The sequence below is a fragment of the Coenobita brevimanus genome, chromosome 1, assembly GCF_032717465.1.
Source record: "Coenobita brevimanus isolate Jiangsu-jjx chromosome 1, ASM3271746v2, whole genome shotgun sequence".
Taxonomy (NCBI): Eukaryota; Metazoa; Arthropoda; class Malacostraca; order Decapoda; family Coenobitidae; genus Coenobita; species Coenobita brevimanus.
The window spans coordinates 63,339,433-63,356,802 of NC_136954.1; positions in this window are offsets into that span (position 1 = coordinate 63,339,433).

The window sequence follows — 17,370 nt, forward strand, 5'->3', positions numbered from 1 at the left end:
TCAGTCTTTATTGTCCTTTCCACATGGACAGTCCATCTCAGGGTACCCCTTCAAACGCTTTCCAGCACATTCACATCAGCACATAAGCTAAGAGGTTTTAACATACGCAAACTAGCAACCTCTAAACAACCTTTCTCATGTTTCATTCATTCACATGCCTCGCTTACTTTATTGGTTCTTTTTTATTAATTGTACGTTTTACTGATCGCCTACAGTAAGAAACTGCGCTAGGAGAAACGTTCTGTTACCCCTGAAAAGCGCGCTTCGATATTGTCTCGTAGTGTATTGTTGAACGCAGAGTAAGAGAATAATGAACACGATAATGCGGGTGGAGGAATTTTAAATGGGAGTGAAATTACTTGAGGGTAAACAGATTCCGTAACGTGGGCGAAATGATCAGTAGTATGGGTGAAATAACCAGATTCCGTTGTGATGGGTGTTGTAATTGCGGTAGATGTGGTGGTTGTGGTAATTGTGGTAGGTGTGGTGATTGGTTGTTGTGGTAGATGTGGTGGTTGTTTTTATGGTAGATATGGTTAGGGTAAATGTGGTAAGTGTGGTGATTGATAATTGTGGTAGGCATGGTGCTGTGGTAGTTGTGGTAGGTGTGGTGGTTGTGGTAATTGTGGTAGGCATGGTGCTGTGGTAATTGTGGTAGGTGTGGTAATTGTGATAGTTTGGTGGTTGTGGTAGGTATGGTTGTTTGCAGCCGTAAGGTAGTTCTAACCATCCCATATATATTTTTTTCAGTGGATGAATGGAAACAACAATATGAGCTAGAAAGAGGAAAAGCAAAGAGACGAAATTGAGGACAGGAGGAGAATGTGGAATACGAGAAAGTGATGATAATGGGAGAGAAAGATGAAATGGCTATGACAAAGAAGGAAATAAAAATGGACGACGAAGAAAGGGGAGAAGGAAGTGGAGGAAGGAAAGGAGGAGAGGAATGTGGTATTAGTGAGAGAGAAGAGAAAAGGAATCATATATTCATCTTCAGTGAAAGAGAAAGAACAGCGGACGAAGAAAGAGAGGAAAGGAAAGGAAGAAGTAGTGGGAGAGAGTGTGAGATGGGAGAGGAAACAAGATGGAAAAAGAAATGTAGGATGAGACAGAGAGAGGGAAACATGAAAGAGATAAGAAAAGATACGGAGTTCAAGAGATGGGAAGAGCCTAATTCATCATCCTGCCTCTCACTTCTCTGCCTTCCCTCCTTTCCCTCCACCCGCCTCGTCCTCTGCCCTTCCTCCCTCCTCGTCTTCCTCCTCCTCTTCCTTTTCCTCTTCTCTCTCCCTTCCTGCCAAGCTTACAAGTTCAAGACGGGACAGTGTTTGAATTTGAAGTCACAAGCTGAAAATTTTTCCCTGCAAAAAGTAAGTTGTGTAATATTGATACATATATGGACAGACAGATCCATAGGTAAACAGGTAAATGCATTAAATGGATAGATGAATGATACCGGAAGTTACCATTGCGAAATCCTCTCTCTCTCTCTCTCTCTCTCTCTCTCTCTCTCTCTCTCTCTCTCTGCCCACCTACTCACCCATTGTTCATTTCTGCCTGTCTAACCACGTAATAGCCTTACTCATCTAACCGCTAACCATCTGTCCTATCCATCTGAACATCAACCATTCTCCCACCTTTCTTCTACTTCCTACCCTATATTACTCACCTACTCTTCACCCTTAGCCATATACCAGCTATACCCAGACAGCACCGACACACCTAATCTCCACCCTTACCCATCTGCCAGCTTAATACTCAGCCTGTTTACCCACTGACCCCACGACAGCCTACCCATCGTCTATCCACCAGTCTCTACTCGTCTACTTGTAAATCGGCCACCCAAATAATCTGTGACCATCTGCCGAGTAGCCTTCCACCCATCTAACCTGTCCAGCCTCCATTCACCTCACCTGTACCCGTTTACCCACCAATAATTCACCCACAAACCCCTATCCACGCAGCTAACCACACGTCATCAACCCACCTGGCCAGTACCTATTCTCCCCCCCACTAACCCCCCCCCACCTAGCATCTACTCATCTACGCATCAACAGCTGACCCTCATAAACCTACTTGCCATCCACCCAGCTGCCTGTTGTACCCCTTTATCCACGAACCACTTATCTAACCAACTCCAGTACCAGTCTAATTCATCTGAACCCCCACCCACCTAACCCATGTCCTTCTACCCAACCTCCACCCTCGTACACACCGATCTACCTACCAGGGAACCACCGCCCACTTAAACTATACCCATCTGCCTACCCACTAACCCCACCTACTTAACCCTGAGTATATCCAACAGATGCGCCGGGAGCGGGGGGAAAGAGGGACAGTTGCCCCCCTGAATTTTAAGTGGAGGATAAACAGGAGTTTCTATCCCCCTTCAGTATCTCGTAGTGAACTCATACAACAAGAAATAAATTCGATACATAAACATTGGTATGTTATTTCCTCACAAAAGTAGTTTTCCAGTATAATTCCAGTTATTGTACTTGCCTATATACTCGTACTGTATAACGCAGAAATGATTTGTGTAGTAAGGAGCTCAAGACAAACACGAGGGTGATATAGATGTAGCCTACGTACTTTCTGTTTCTGGTTCTGATGCAGCATTCCCACCGGGAACCCTATCCAAGGGGTGGCCATGTAGTGGAAGAGCCTTCAGGGAGCCTTTAGGTATCCTTAATTTCACATGCAATCGGCATATCCTAATCTCTGTAATCCCCTCCTGCTGCACATCTTTCATGTATTTCCCCACTCGGTCCGTCCAACATACTGGAGGTATCCCTCCTCTACCTGCACCTTCAGTTGTATACTGTACTGGCAAGTTCATTTCCATTATAATATACATACATACATATATCTATATATATATATATATATATATATATATATATATATATATACACACACACACACACACACACACATAAATCGTATAATCTGTACTTTAACATTTAATGATTGTACTTTTGCCCCTCCCCCCAGTGCTGGAATGCCTCAGGCGCTACATGATCTACATCCCATCAACCAAGCCACCTGACCCCAACTCACCTAATTTTTCCCGATTTAAAAGCCTGTGAACTAACTTTCCATTCACCTAACGTGAACTCATCTACCCACCCACGAATTTCAACCAACCCATTCTGTAAACATCAGCCTAACCACAAACCCTTCACCCACATAACCTGTAGCCATCCATGTATCAGAACTCACCCTGAGACTCCATCCCCAACTTTACCTACCATCCATCCATCCACCTAACCCGTCTAACCTCCACCCACATACCCCTACAACCATCCACTCACCTAATCCAACTATCCCATTACCCATATTAGCTGTGCCCATCTATCCCAAACTGACCAACGTACCCTTATTATATTTACCCTCGTAACCCATCCAACCCATATTTATCTGTCCTGTGCTCATATACTCACCCACTGACCCCTATTCCACCTCCCCCTGTGCAGTTCTCGGGAACGTGGTATGTGATCCAGGGCAGCAATGTGGCCTCCCGCTGCTACTCCCTCACCCTCACCTCCAACAACGGTGGGGTGTCGCTGGAGGTCAACAAGCAGCTCTTTTCCCTCCGCTCCCTCGGCCTCCTCCACAACCTTCACTACCAGAGTAGAGTTTATCCCGGCACCGATCAGTCTGCCTGGCTGCTGCGTCTGCCCTCCGGTGAGTCTGTGTGCTCTATGTATCGGTAGCTTAGTCTATCCCATCACTGATCCATCTCCCTAGTGCCTGCGGCTGCCCTCCAGTCAGCCTCTGTGGTCCGTGTGCTTTGTGTTTTGGTGAGTGTGTGCTGTCTATTCTGATGAGTCTGTGTCATCTGTTTATCGCCAGCAATATGTCTCACGGCTGACCCATTCGCCTGTCTCCTATACTGTACTTGCATTTCGGTGAGTCCTGTGTTTTCCACGGCCTTGTGAGTCTGTGTCCTTTATATCTTACTTTCCCATGATGAATCTCTGCAGCTTTTTTTTTTTTTTTCCCTTCCACTCTCCGGGCCTGATTTACTATCTTAGCAGTTTGTCCTGGTTCTGTTTTATCCGCATGTTTTCTTCGTTTGTCCTGTGAGTTTGTGTTCCATGAACCGGTGAGTCTGTGTGCTCTGTCGCATTTCACCCTCCACTCACCCTGCTTCCTCCACAGCGCCCACTATCACAGCAGAGCCTGTATTTGATCCATCCACCTGACTTCTGCGACTTCCGTTCGGCGAGTCTATGTGTTCTGTATTTCAGCAGTGTACGACAAGATTACAGTATTGGACAGTGTTTGTTTCCTCCTTGTTCCTTTTCATCCAGCTATACAATTCTTCGGTTAAGTGCAAGACGGTCCAGTGTCCAAAAATACCAAATCTGAGTTCCGCCAAACAAACACCATCCACGGTGACATACTCTTCAGCAGTAAGAGCGCCAACCTTTAAACTCATTGTGGAGGGTTGTATAAGCGTATAGTCAAAACCCAGATTTATAAAGGGGGTTAGCAAATTTCACTTTCGTGAAAAATGAGATTTTTGAACAGATGCCGTTCTTGCTGTCGGCCGGTGAATGGGGGGACGTGGGTGCATTATTCAACCATTGAGTATAGCGTCATGAACTTGGTTGATATGATTGTATGATTTCTTATTTAAAGCCTACTTTCGTCGTGTGTGGCTTGGCAATTGGTGTGCTGAACTGGATTGTAAGAGAGCACCCATGAACAGACTTAATACGGCAGAAAGGGATATACCGGGCAGAGAAGAGTGGGCAAGACTAGTTTGGATCAGGTGATGGGTGGCAGGATGAGGTGGATCAGAGTTAGGTGTTGTATGTCAGATGGTACTGACGGTGTAAAAGTTTATTAAATGTTGTATTCAAGAAAAGTCTCTCTCTCTCTCTCTCTCTCTCTCTCTCTCTCTCTCTCTCTCTCTCTCTGTCAAATATTATACACCATTAATTTCTCCCCCATAGGCGTATACAGTGACGTTGGATACCAGGTGCTAAACACAGACTACAACACATGGGCCGTATTGTACTCCTGCAAGGGCACACTCTTTGGTCACCTCGAGTCAGCCTTGGTCCTCTCTCGCTCCACCTCCCTCCCACTCCAGCAGCTCCTCGACATCAGGGCCACACTCCAGGTAAAATCACTTCATTTCAGGTCAGGGCACGTTAGATTGAGTTGGCTTGTGCTAGACTGTGTTTGACTAGTCGTGACAGAGGTAGGTTTGGTTTGGATCAGGGTTGGAGCCGAGCCAAGTTCGCGAAGTAAGATCCCTCTGGTTCCAGTGATAAAGATTTTGTTGGCTAATGTCATTATTATTTGTTCTGGTATTCCGATGTGGTATATATATATATATATATATATATATTATTCCGATGTGGTATATATATATATATATATATATATATATATATATATATATATATATATATGTATATATATATCAGGCGAAGAGCCTCTGTGGTACAGCGGTAAAGTGTGCATTTTCGTACACTGAAGAACGAGGGTTCGCGCCCCGCCAGGGTAATAAACTTTGGGAGCGTTCTTCTGGCCACGTACTGCTTTGGCGGACATCAAGGGTGCTGTGGCTGAACCAGTGTCGCATACTCTAAAGTATGCTTGCACCCAATTGGCCTGTGTGGGCCGATTACACTTGATTCACAGACTACACACACATCCGAAGCCACTCCAACACAACAGTTACACTTGCAAGCACTTCTCACCCTACATACAATCTTTACTAGACAGCCTAAGCCGCTTGGTAGAGATACATTGGCTGTATTGTCCCCACTTCGGTAGGGATAGGCCGGTCCTGCAGTGGACACTCAAACGGCTGATGATGATGATGATATCAGGTGAAGTGGAAGAGAAGCTTTGTGTATGGACCATTCTCTCTCTGTATGCTAGACTTCTTATCGTTTACAGAAGGCACACATACTTGTACGTGGAAATTAAGAACGAGCGAACATTGCGTCCAGACATGAAACACCACTACTGTGCTGGCAAGCGAGCCCACTTGGTTTGTGCAAAATATTTCTGACAAAAAGATTATGGACAAGGGAATCGGTGGATAAATATAGTTTCCAATATAAGGTTTGTTTCTCCAAATTGTCTTTTGCCGACTCTCAACACGATTCTGTGCTTTCTACATTCTCATTTGTCTTGCAGTCTTCCTGAAGTGTAATATTCCCGAAAGACAAAAGACAGACTACGCTGCCATGACACGCACAGCTTAGGGTCTGATTAAACTTATCCGTGCGTGAGAGGATTAACTTCCCCTCAAAACACATACATCTTTCGTCTTTTACCAAGGATTTATGTGGAAGGGAACAACTGAAAGATCTGTAGCAATTCGCACGTGTCCACTGATGAAGGCTTATATAATTATACAGACAACGATTAGCAAAATATTTTTATCATGCTCTGTTAATTTCCTCGGCCCTCTAACATACCTTTACTGTACTCTATTTTTAATTTATTTATTTATTTGCCGTTGTGTCTGCAGTGCGACGAAATACCTAATCGGTGGTCATTTACAGAATCTTCACTTTTAAATGAAAAATAAAATCACCATACAGGCTCATACACACTTAGTTACTTGGAATCCGAAATAAGCTGTGTTTAATTTATTAATAAAAATCAGGATTTAGAGCAAAACTTGCTAAAGTTAGCGGAAGTGTTTTGCCTGTAACTCAACTCGCCTTGACTGACTTCGTTTGTATAAATATTGATTTAACGTGCAAATACATTTATCTGCACTGTAAATCAACATTTAAGCAACACAGAAGTCTGTCATGGCTTGCTGGCGATCTGCAGAGGAAATACCCGCGAATATTAGCAAGATTTCGCCCTGAATCCTGACTTTTTATTAATAGTTAAATCAAACTCAATATTTAGACCGAGTTTCTGACTGTTAGGTGTCTGAATGTATTTGGTGGTAACAGTTACAACATTTTCTTATTAAAAGTGCTGATCCGATATTTCGTCGCACCATTTTGTCTGTACTTCAGGTTCATCGTTATCATCACTTTGTACATCATGTGATTTTGGATATAAAGTATGTTTTACTTCCCCGCTTACATAATAATGAACTATTGTATTTACTGTGTCATTAGTATCTAAGAATACACAAAACTAGGCTATAATATTACGTCCATGTGAGTGTAGGGATATTAATAAATCGATGTAAGTGCAGTATGGGTGCGGTTCTGTACTGTAATTATGATCAGTATGAGTTAAATGGTTTCGTTCATTCCATCGTTACTGGCTGAGAAGCAGCAGCATGGGCTTATGTCAGGAGGTGGGTCACAAGAGCTTCTACAGAGCTCTACACTGTACTTGCTAAAGGTCCTCATGCTGTACCATATATATATATATATATATATATATATATATATATATATATATATATATATATGTGTGTGTGTGTGTGTGTGTGTGTGTGTGTGTCCGATTCTGGACACAGGCTTCGCAGCCTGCCCCCAAGGGCCAGTAGTCCTCCTGCATACCACACACCTCCAGATGTCACCACTTTGGCGCTAACACCCACCATCCTTATGGAATACATGCTAGGGCTGTCTCAAGCAGGATTGGTGATTGATATCAGCGGGGACATTTTTTACATGTCGGAGGGTGTTCTAGTAGATCATTAAAGCTGTTTTTTTTTTCTTTCTTTTTTTTTTTAATGAAATTAAAATCCTTGAAACTTCCTTGTCCCAGACGAGATACGAACTTGGGTCCATTAGGACAGGAGGCCACCTCTCTACCACGTGTGGTAGGTTAGTGGTGGTGATGTGCTTGGGTGAACCACAGCCAGAGTACACCCCCGAGCACTGTCAGGTGCGGACCAGGAGTACACTGTACTTGGGTCTTGAGGCTTAATTCAGCTTACATAGATCCATGCATACATACATACACACACAATAATAAGTTATTGCCGTATGTCACAACGTCACAAACCATACAGGAAAACGTTGAGACTGAAATTTTCCATTTGCATAAACCTGATAAAAACCAAACAGAAAACATCTTGCTGCAAGTGTGCTGTTTAAGGAGAACCTTGACAACCCTGGGGCCTGGGACTTCAGTCTCAGTGGCCTCCATATTAATAAATTATAAGGATTCAGAGCGAGAACGGGCTAAATTTAACGGAAGTGTTTCACCGTTAGCTCGACAATTTGCCTTGACAGACTTCTAGTTTGTATATACATTGATTTAACAAGCAAAAACGTTTATTGGCATTGTAAATCAATATTTATGCAAAACAGAAGTCTATCAAGGCATGTTGGTGACCTGAAGGGGAAATACCTGTTAACGTTGCACGTTTTTGCTCAGAATCCTGATTTTTTATTAACAGTTAAATTAAGCACATTTTATTTTACCGATTTTCTGATAATTAGGTGTGTATGAACATATATGGTGAAAAAAATTATAACATTTTCCTATTAAAGATGCCGATTCGGAAAATGACCGCCGATTCGGTATTTCGTCGCGCCTGGAAAAGTGTACAGGCAAAATATGAGTGCTGAGACCTTTCTAAATATTACCAAGGAGAAGTTCAAAATTTCAGATATTATTGGTATTTTACTGTTCAGATAGACTTTCTGGCTGACTTTTAATTGCGGAGAATCGTATTCAGCGGTAGAGGCTATATAGTATGAATTTTATTGCGAGTTAACACGCTTCTTAAGATATATTGCATAGAATGTTTTAATAGGGTTCATGATGCACTCGTCATGTGTCTGGTACGATCACTGGCAGAATACTGTTTAGTTCACATCACATGTCTTAATATTTAATCCATTAAGTTTTGTGTTCTGAGAAACAAACTGGAGGAAAGTGAAGTATCATTTTGTAAGTTGCACACATTATCACCCATCGTAACAAGAAAAGCCCTATAAACTCTCGTCACGGGAGAAAGACACAACGACCACGTGGAGTTTTGGGTGACTCCGTGTTTCTGTTGGTTTTCTGTACGCCACACACTTGTTGGACACTTGAGTGATGGGTCACCGATTGCCAGTGAGTTTGTGGGGAGGACACTTACAAGCTAGCGCCTGTCCGCAACAGTCAGATAACTAAAGCAACATCATACCACTGTCTGCTTCATCTATCACCTGTTTCACTGTCTGCCTTTTACCTGTCCTGTCCTTCACCTTACTGCTCCGTGACTGCTGCCTCTTCTTGGGGTCTAGCCAGTGGGAGCTTGACATGTCTTGCGGAACATCTCACTGGGATAAAAGAAGCAAATAATTAAATTTTAATTTGATTTTTTTTTTTTTAATTCTTGCGAGGCGGTTCATTCATCACTCTGCATGTTGCCCTCACCTTGACATTAAGACCAGTGAATATGTCATGAAACAAATACAGTCTCTATTAACACCTGGTAGAAATGGAGTGCAAGGGGGGGGGGAGCAATATTCCACTAATGTTATACAAAATGAACGATACATTATATTGACAGTCGCTTGAACTACATGCTGTATAACAGTATCTAAATCACCAAAAGACAGGAGAAAAACGTAAAAAAAAAAAAGTAATGGGGAAGATTTCGGGAGGCAAAGAGTCCTCTGCAGCAGTCTTCTGGTGTGTTAAGTTGCTAATCAGAAAAACAATAAAGAAAGAAAACCGTGTATGGAACGTAATAAGTTTAGCTGGATTAAAGTTATATGTTATACACTAAGGCTCTTATGTCTCACCCTTAATTGAATAAAATTGTTTTGGTGAGCTGGAACAGAATATTGGAGTTACGTAGCGAATTTTAGTAGCATGTAAAGTAACTCATAAGGACGGAATTGTTGCATCAGATTGCACGGGTTACTAGTTGTTAATAGTACAGTAGGTTTGTATTTCACCTGACGGAACTGTATCTTTTTCATAACGTGTAAAACTAAATCTAGGTTATATGACATTTGAAGAGCCATAGTTACGAGGTAGAAATGAGTCATTTTAGTAATTAGTCAAATCAACCCTCCAGCCAGACTACACATGGCCTTTAACTATATAGCTTTACTTCGTGTCCGAACAGAGTACTGAGTCGTGGTTGCATGAAAATCGACGAGCCATACTTGAGGAGGGAATGAATCTCTTTGGTAACTAATAAAATCAGTTGTTGTAATCTGGTTGCACTTGGCATTTAACTAAGCAGAAAGGGACTAGGGTATTTGTCAAGTTGTTCCAAACGCACTATAGCCTTACTTCTTGTCCGAACAGAGCGTTGGCGTGGACCTGGACGACCTGTCAACGGTGCAACAAGGCGACTGCAATCCCGAACTAGGCGGGGGATTCTTCACCTTAGAACTGGGCAAAGGGCTGTCCAAAAAGCCCTTAAACGAATGGACAGTCCTCATCTCCCCTTCAGACACCCCGGCACTGTCACCTACGGGCTGTTTCGTTCAGGAGGGGGAGTTTTATCTCTACTATGAAGAGTGTCCGTCAGGGAAAGCCAACGTGGTCTTCAAGCCGAGTGAAGATGTCGGAGTGACAGCGGAAACTTCAAACTCCGCGCCCGGTGTTTCAGATGATAGTGAAATGGATGGGGATGAGGAATATGTCTACTACTTCGAATATGAGGATGAAAGTGAGAGTACGGGAGCGCTTGAGGGTAAAAATAAAGAGAAAACTAAAGAGAACGGTGAAGGTGAGAATATGGGAGCGCTTGAGAGTGAGGATGTTCCAGATGTTGAGAGTGATGATAGCAAGGTTGATGGTGAGAGTGGCGAAGATGATGACTATTATTACGAATATTATTATTATGATGACGAATATGGTGATGAAGGTGATTCTGAAGATGATGATGAGGAAACGAATGATTATGATTATGAGGAGGCAGATTATGATGATGGGGAGACATATGACGATGATGCTGAAGGAAATGATGGTGATGGGGAAACATATGACGATGATGCTGAAGGAAATGATGGTGATGGGGAGACAGATGATGATGCTGGTAGTGCTGGTGATAGCGATGACGAGTATGATTATGACGATGACGAATATGATTATGAATATTACGATGAGTATGAAGACGGAGATTACGAATATGACACCGCCAACGAGGGTAGTGGCGATGGCGAAGAGAGTGACGGTGAAGGCGACGACTATTACGATTACTATGATTACGAGTATTACGATGAGGAGTATTACGAAGATGATGAAGAACCCGGTGATAAAGACGAGACAGGTGAAGGTGGGGGCGATGGAAAACAGCGATCACTTCTTCCCGCTGTGTTTCAGGGGAGAAAGATTGTGAACGAAAAGAAAACGGGAAAGGACGACAGTGTGGGAAATAAAGAAGCTTTGAAAAAGAACAATACGGAAAAGGTGAAAGACAGCGTGGAAAAGAAAGACGAAGGTATGAGAGACAAGAAGGCAATGGAAGAGAAAAATAAGATGGATGGGAAAGAAGAAGGTAGCAAGAAACAAAGGAGGAGAAGGAAGAGAAGTGCAAATAAAAAGAACACAAAAAAGAAGAGAGGGAAAGACAGAAAAGATGGAAAAAGTAGGAAAAAAGAAAAGAGAGAAAAACTGGAGAAAAGGAAGGAAAAGAAAGCCATTTCGATGAGGAACAAAAAGAAACTAATCCAGAACAAGAAAATCGCTAATAGTAAGAACGTAAATGGAAGAACAGCGATAACAAAAGCGCCAAGCCAGAGCACAAACAAGGAAGACAAACGAATCAAAGAAAGAAAAGAGGAAAGAATGGAGAGGAGGATAAAACAAAGGAAAGTAGAAAGATATGAAAAAAGAAAAGAGATGAAGAATGGAGGAAAGACAGGAATAGGAGGGAAGAAGAGAAAAACTGGAGAGAAAACGAAGGTAAAAGGGAAAGGAAGGAAAATGGAGAAAAAAGGAAAGACAGGGAGGGTAGGAAAGCTGAAAAGAGTAAAGGGCAGACAGAGGAGAATAACAAGAGGGAAGGACGGGAAGAATGCAGGAAACAAGAAGACAAACACCAGAAAAGGAGGAAAGAAGAGGAGAGTAAGAAGGAAGAGGGGAAAACGCAGAAAGTCGTTAATTTCAAACGCCATCATGGTTTCGGCACCACTGCAACGGTTCCTTCTCTCTCACAACATCGGAGTTCGAATTCTCCCACGGCGACTTCGGTACACGCAGCTGAGAGAACTGTTTCAAGAGCCCAAAGATCGACAGAAATTGAAAAGATATCTGAGATCGGGAGTGAGGAAGTGGAAGTTGATAAAGAAGTTGAAGGCGAGCGGGAAAAAGGGACTAAGGATAGTTACGAGAAAAAGGAAACGGAAGGGAGAGAGAAGGAAGGGAGGCATGACGAGAAGAAACAAGGAATTGAGAGGGAGAAAAGGGATAATAAGGAAGAGCAGAGGGAGAAAACGAAGACGGAAAGGTATGCCAGGAAAGAGACACACAGGAACTGTAGGGAAAGGAAAGAAAAAGAAACAGAATATAGGAAATGGCAAGAAAAGTGAAGAGAATAAAGACGTGGACAAAAAGCGAGAAAAAAGTAAGAGGAAACGAAAAGGAAAGGAGAAATTAGTAAGGAAGAGGAGGAGGAGAAGAAAGGGAAAGAAAGACAAACGGGGAAAGAAGAATGGTGGAGGTAAGAAGGAGAAAAGTGGAAACAAAAAGAAAGGTATAAAGAAGAGGAAAAGGGGAATTAAAAAAACGAAGGGAGACATTAAGAAGAAAAGGAAGGGAGACATTAAGAAGAAAAGGAAGGGAGACATTAAGAAGAAAAGGAATGGAGACATTAAGAAGAAAAAGAAGGGTGACGGAGGAAACAAAAAGAAAAATATAAAGAAGAGGAAAGGGAGAATTAAGAAAAAGAAAGGAGACATCAAGAAGAAAAAGAAGGATGACATGAAGAAAGGAGGCATAAAGAAGAAAAAGAGTGGAAGAACCAAGAAGAAAAAGAACCAAGAAATTAAGAAGAAAAAGGAAGTAGCTAAGAGGAGAAGAAAGAGAATAAGAATGAGGAAAAAGAGGCGAAGGGAACTGAAGGCAAAACGAAAGAAGAAAAGGAATTCACGGAAAGCGGGGAATAACAAGAAAAACAGTAAGAAAGAGAGGAAACGAAAAAATAACAAGGGGGAAACGAAGATAAATTCGAGGAAAAATATCACCTTGTTTCCCAGACCCAAAAGCAAGGAACCCAACATGCGTCAAGGAAGGAAAACAGGTAAAGCAGAGACACGGATAAAGGGAATGACAAAAGGCGTGAAGAAGAGCAAAGTGGCCAGGAAAGAGGTGACAAAGGCAACAAGAAAAGCGGAGAGGAGAGAGGAGAGAAAAAGGGAGAGGAAGAAAAAGAAACAGCAGAGGCAAAAAGAGCGACGAGAGAAAAAACAGAAAGGCAAACCAAAGACATGAGAAAACTACACAGTAAACATTTTTTTTTATTTCTTATTGGTAGAAATAATGAAAGAAAAACTTAAGCCACGAACACATCTGGAAAAAAAAAGACAAAATAATTATACTGGTGAACATTTAAGAAGGTGGAACATATTTGTATTTAACAAGTAATAGGAAATAATGACAAAAATAGAACAGTGAAAATTAAGAAAAGGGAACATACGGTACGTTCATATTATAAGTGATACGGAATAATGAAAAAAAAAAAATCAAAACAGCTCTGTGGCAGTCAATGATAAGCATATTTATTTAATAAATGGGAGAAAATAATGAAACTGTAATTGGTCACTTGTCAAAAAAAGAAAAAAATCAGTTGCTGTAGGTCTGTCTTCAGAAATTACCATACGGTAAACAACATGGACATCCGCTCATGTGGTGCTCTTGTCATTCTCCCAGCCAGTGGGAAGAAGTTGGGCAGTTTAAGGACTGATTAAAACACACACACACACACACACACACACACACACACACACACACACACACACACACACACACACACACACACACACACACACACACACACACACACACACACACACACACACACACACACACACACACACACACACACACACACACACACACACACACACAGTTGATGTCGGGATGTGAATGTGTTTACAAGCTAATGCGTCCAGGTCGAACTCAACAGGAAAAGGTGGTCGACTCAGTGGCTTGGTGGTAAAGGAACTGGGAATCATGCGTTCCTGTCGAAATAGATGACTTCATCTTATGAGCGGTAACCTACAAATATATGATTTCATACTTTAATGTATACGACGCATTAATATAAATACACTTCGCACACAAATGTTCACAAAAAAGTGTTAATCAGATTCAGGAAAACAACCAAATCGTACAATATTACAGCTCACGCTAAGGTTATCAGTTAAAAGGCGTAGTAGATGAAATACTTATGTAATTATATGAAGTTTACAGTACATGTAGGCTACATTTGTAATCAGTTTTCTTCATATACAGTACAGCGCTGTACTCTAATATCAGTTTATAAAAATTTACATTTACAGTTACACCAGATATTTATTTCTTATTTTAAGATAGTTTGTTGCTCTGAAATTGGTTAATATGTGTAAAACTAGCACGGTAAACGTTTTATCTGTGCTAATTCTTTGATTATGAAAAGCGTTGACATTGTACCCGACAACATTAAAACACTCCAGCATGTCCCATATATAATTTCCGTTCCCAGTCTACAATTAAAAACTATCATTAAACGTGGACAACAAATTGGCAATGCATATTTCTTAACTAAGTATAGTTTTTCACCTGTTGTCATCAAACTTGAAATCCTCGGTCATGAAGGACGTAAACAAACGCGAAAAACTACCAAGTGGTAAGTTCTTGCAATGTCCACGGGTTTTCATGACTGGTATGATCGAGACACACCACAGAGTACTACAGGTTGCCGACGATGTTCGAAGTCAGGGAGAAAACACAAGCTGAGGAGGGAAACTTAGCGTTGCTCAGCTGAGCCAAAATGAAAGGTAATTAAGAGGGCACGTGAATGAGAACATTATTTTTCGATTAGCAAATTATTTCGTCCCACATCATTCTCCGCGTTAATGGAATCCGCACATGTTAGTTTAAGCCTACGGCCGTTAGGTTAATAACTGGTCATTAATCAAGGCTAAGCTACCTTTGCCTTCATTACACATTTCCTAATAACTGGTTGTGACTGCACGTCTCTAACAGTTCCAAAACCATCTGATTGTAAGCATGAGATTCCTATAACTTCTGAGACCATAGGCTGTTTAAGGGCTTCCTGAGAATATTAGATAACAACGTCCGAGTAACAAATCCCAAGACACACATTTCATAAACTTCTTTATCAGTTGTTTCGAATTTTCTAGAATTACTCTGCTTCTGTTTTGTTGAAATCCATCCCTGTACACTAGAAGCACTGGGTCGACACTGCCATGTATTAGTAATTTCAGACATGATAAAATTGAAATTCTGTCCGAAACTCCGTGTACCGTCCCCTCTGTGTTTACGTCTCTCTCAGTCAGCAATAGCGGTATACACAGCCCTGAATAGCCTACCATCATATTTTCGGGACTATGGATTGTATGTCAAAAAAAGGGAGGGAGGTTGCTTTTCGGTATGCATACGTCTTTAGTTGATATAAAACAGACAAGCTTAATAAGTAAGCTTGAGTATTTGTAGCTGCAAACCTTTACCCCTTCCCCCGTTGGTAATATTCCTGGTTCTTGAAAATCTAAACGCAGATAACTTGATTGATGTTTCGTTCACAGCTGACCTTACTCCTTCACCTCACCTCGTGTATTGGTGGGGTTAAGGAAGACAGTATCACAATACCCCACTCTGAAAGGCCACTCCGACACTTCATAAAAGGACCTGATTTTAAAAAGGAAATGGAAAAGCGTTCTCAGGCTGTAGGGGTTAACCACTGAAAGTATTGTACAAGTCTTGGCCATTCACATGCCTATAGTCACAGTCAAAAGTACCACTTTATTATTACCTCCGCCTAGGAGGTTATGTTTTCCCCCACATTGTTTGTTTGTCTTTTAGCAGGATTACTCAAAAAATTACGGACGGATTTTGATGAAATTTTTTGGAAAAGTGGGCCATGGACCAAGAAAGAATCGACTAAATATGGGGGCGGAATCGGATCCGAATCCGGATCCGAGAGTACTCAAAAAGTTATGGACAGGTTTTGAGGAAATTTTGTCGAAGGGTGGGCCATAGGTCAAGGAAGAAATTATTAATTTGGGGGCGGACCTGGATTCAGAATATCCCGCACAATGTCTCCAAAAGTTCTCGATGAATTCCAGTTAAATTTTGTGGAAAGGTGGGTCATGGACCAAGAAAGAATTGATTAAATTTTGGGGCGGATCCGGATCTATTTTAATGGCATTGGAGGAGGTATGCACTCTCTGAACGCATTAGTTATTATTATTATGATTATTATTATTATTATTATAAGGTTTGCCAATAGTATAAGTTGTGTCAACGAGTGCCCACTTCTTAAGGTATACTGTTGCAAGTTTTCTCCATATCATGCTTTCTCACTCCATGTACAGTACGTCACCTCATCCATAGGTGAAAGAGACGCCAGATTTATTATTATTATTATTACTACTACTACTGCGACTACTACTACGACTACTACTACTACTACTACTACTACAACTGATGTACTGTACCCTGCATTGCCGGGTAAATAGAACGTAGGTATTATATTTTCTGATATGTTTGTCAGTCAAAGATTTGCAGCTGTGCAGGGATTTTTTTTTTTCCGGTGATGACAGGTCTTACTGAATTGCAACCCCCATTGCATCCCCCCCCCTCTCTCTCTCTCTCTGGGTTCAACGTTAGTAGAGAGAGAGAGAGAGGTTTGTGTTCTGTTGAAGGACATAGTTTTGGGCTATTATTATCAATATTTACCTTACATACCGGTATATGTTCAGTTTTGTGTTATATTTTAACTCCTTACTTTCTGAAGTGATGTTTGTTGAGTGTGTGTTTTTTTTTATCGCTAATGCTAATAGCTATTATGTAACCTGTTGTGTTTGTTTTAGTTGTACCAGTGTATTTCATGCACTAATTAAATATGTATATTGTCTGAAATTCATTAATCGTTTGATTGCTAGGAGTTCTCTTTACTGAACAAAATCGTCTGGTGGGTGCTACAATATAATTCCTAAGTTTACCAAATATTAGACAACAATATAAAGAACCGTCTGTCTAATACTGACATTTGTACATACAATAATAATATATTTCAGTAACAAGAACATTATTTTGATGGCACAGAACTGACTTCCCCTGTTACATTCTTTTTTTTTTATTTTTCTTTGGTTCATGTGTTTATGCATAATTATTTATGTATATAAATACCCAGTACCTTATTATATGATGCACTGTTTATAGATTCGCTCCATTCAGTGCTAATGAACCGGAACCGCCACACAGCATTGTTCCATACACATGCTGTCTTTGATGCTA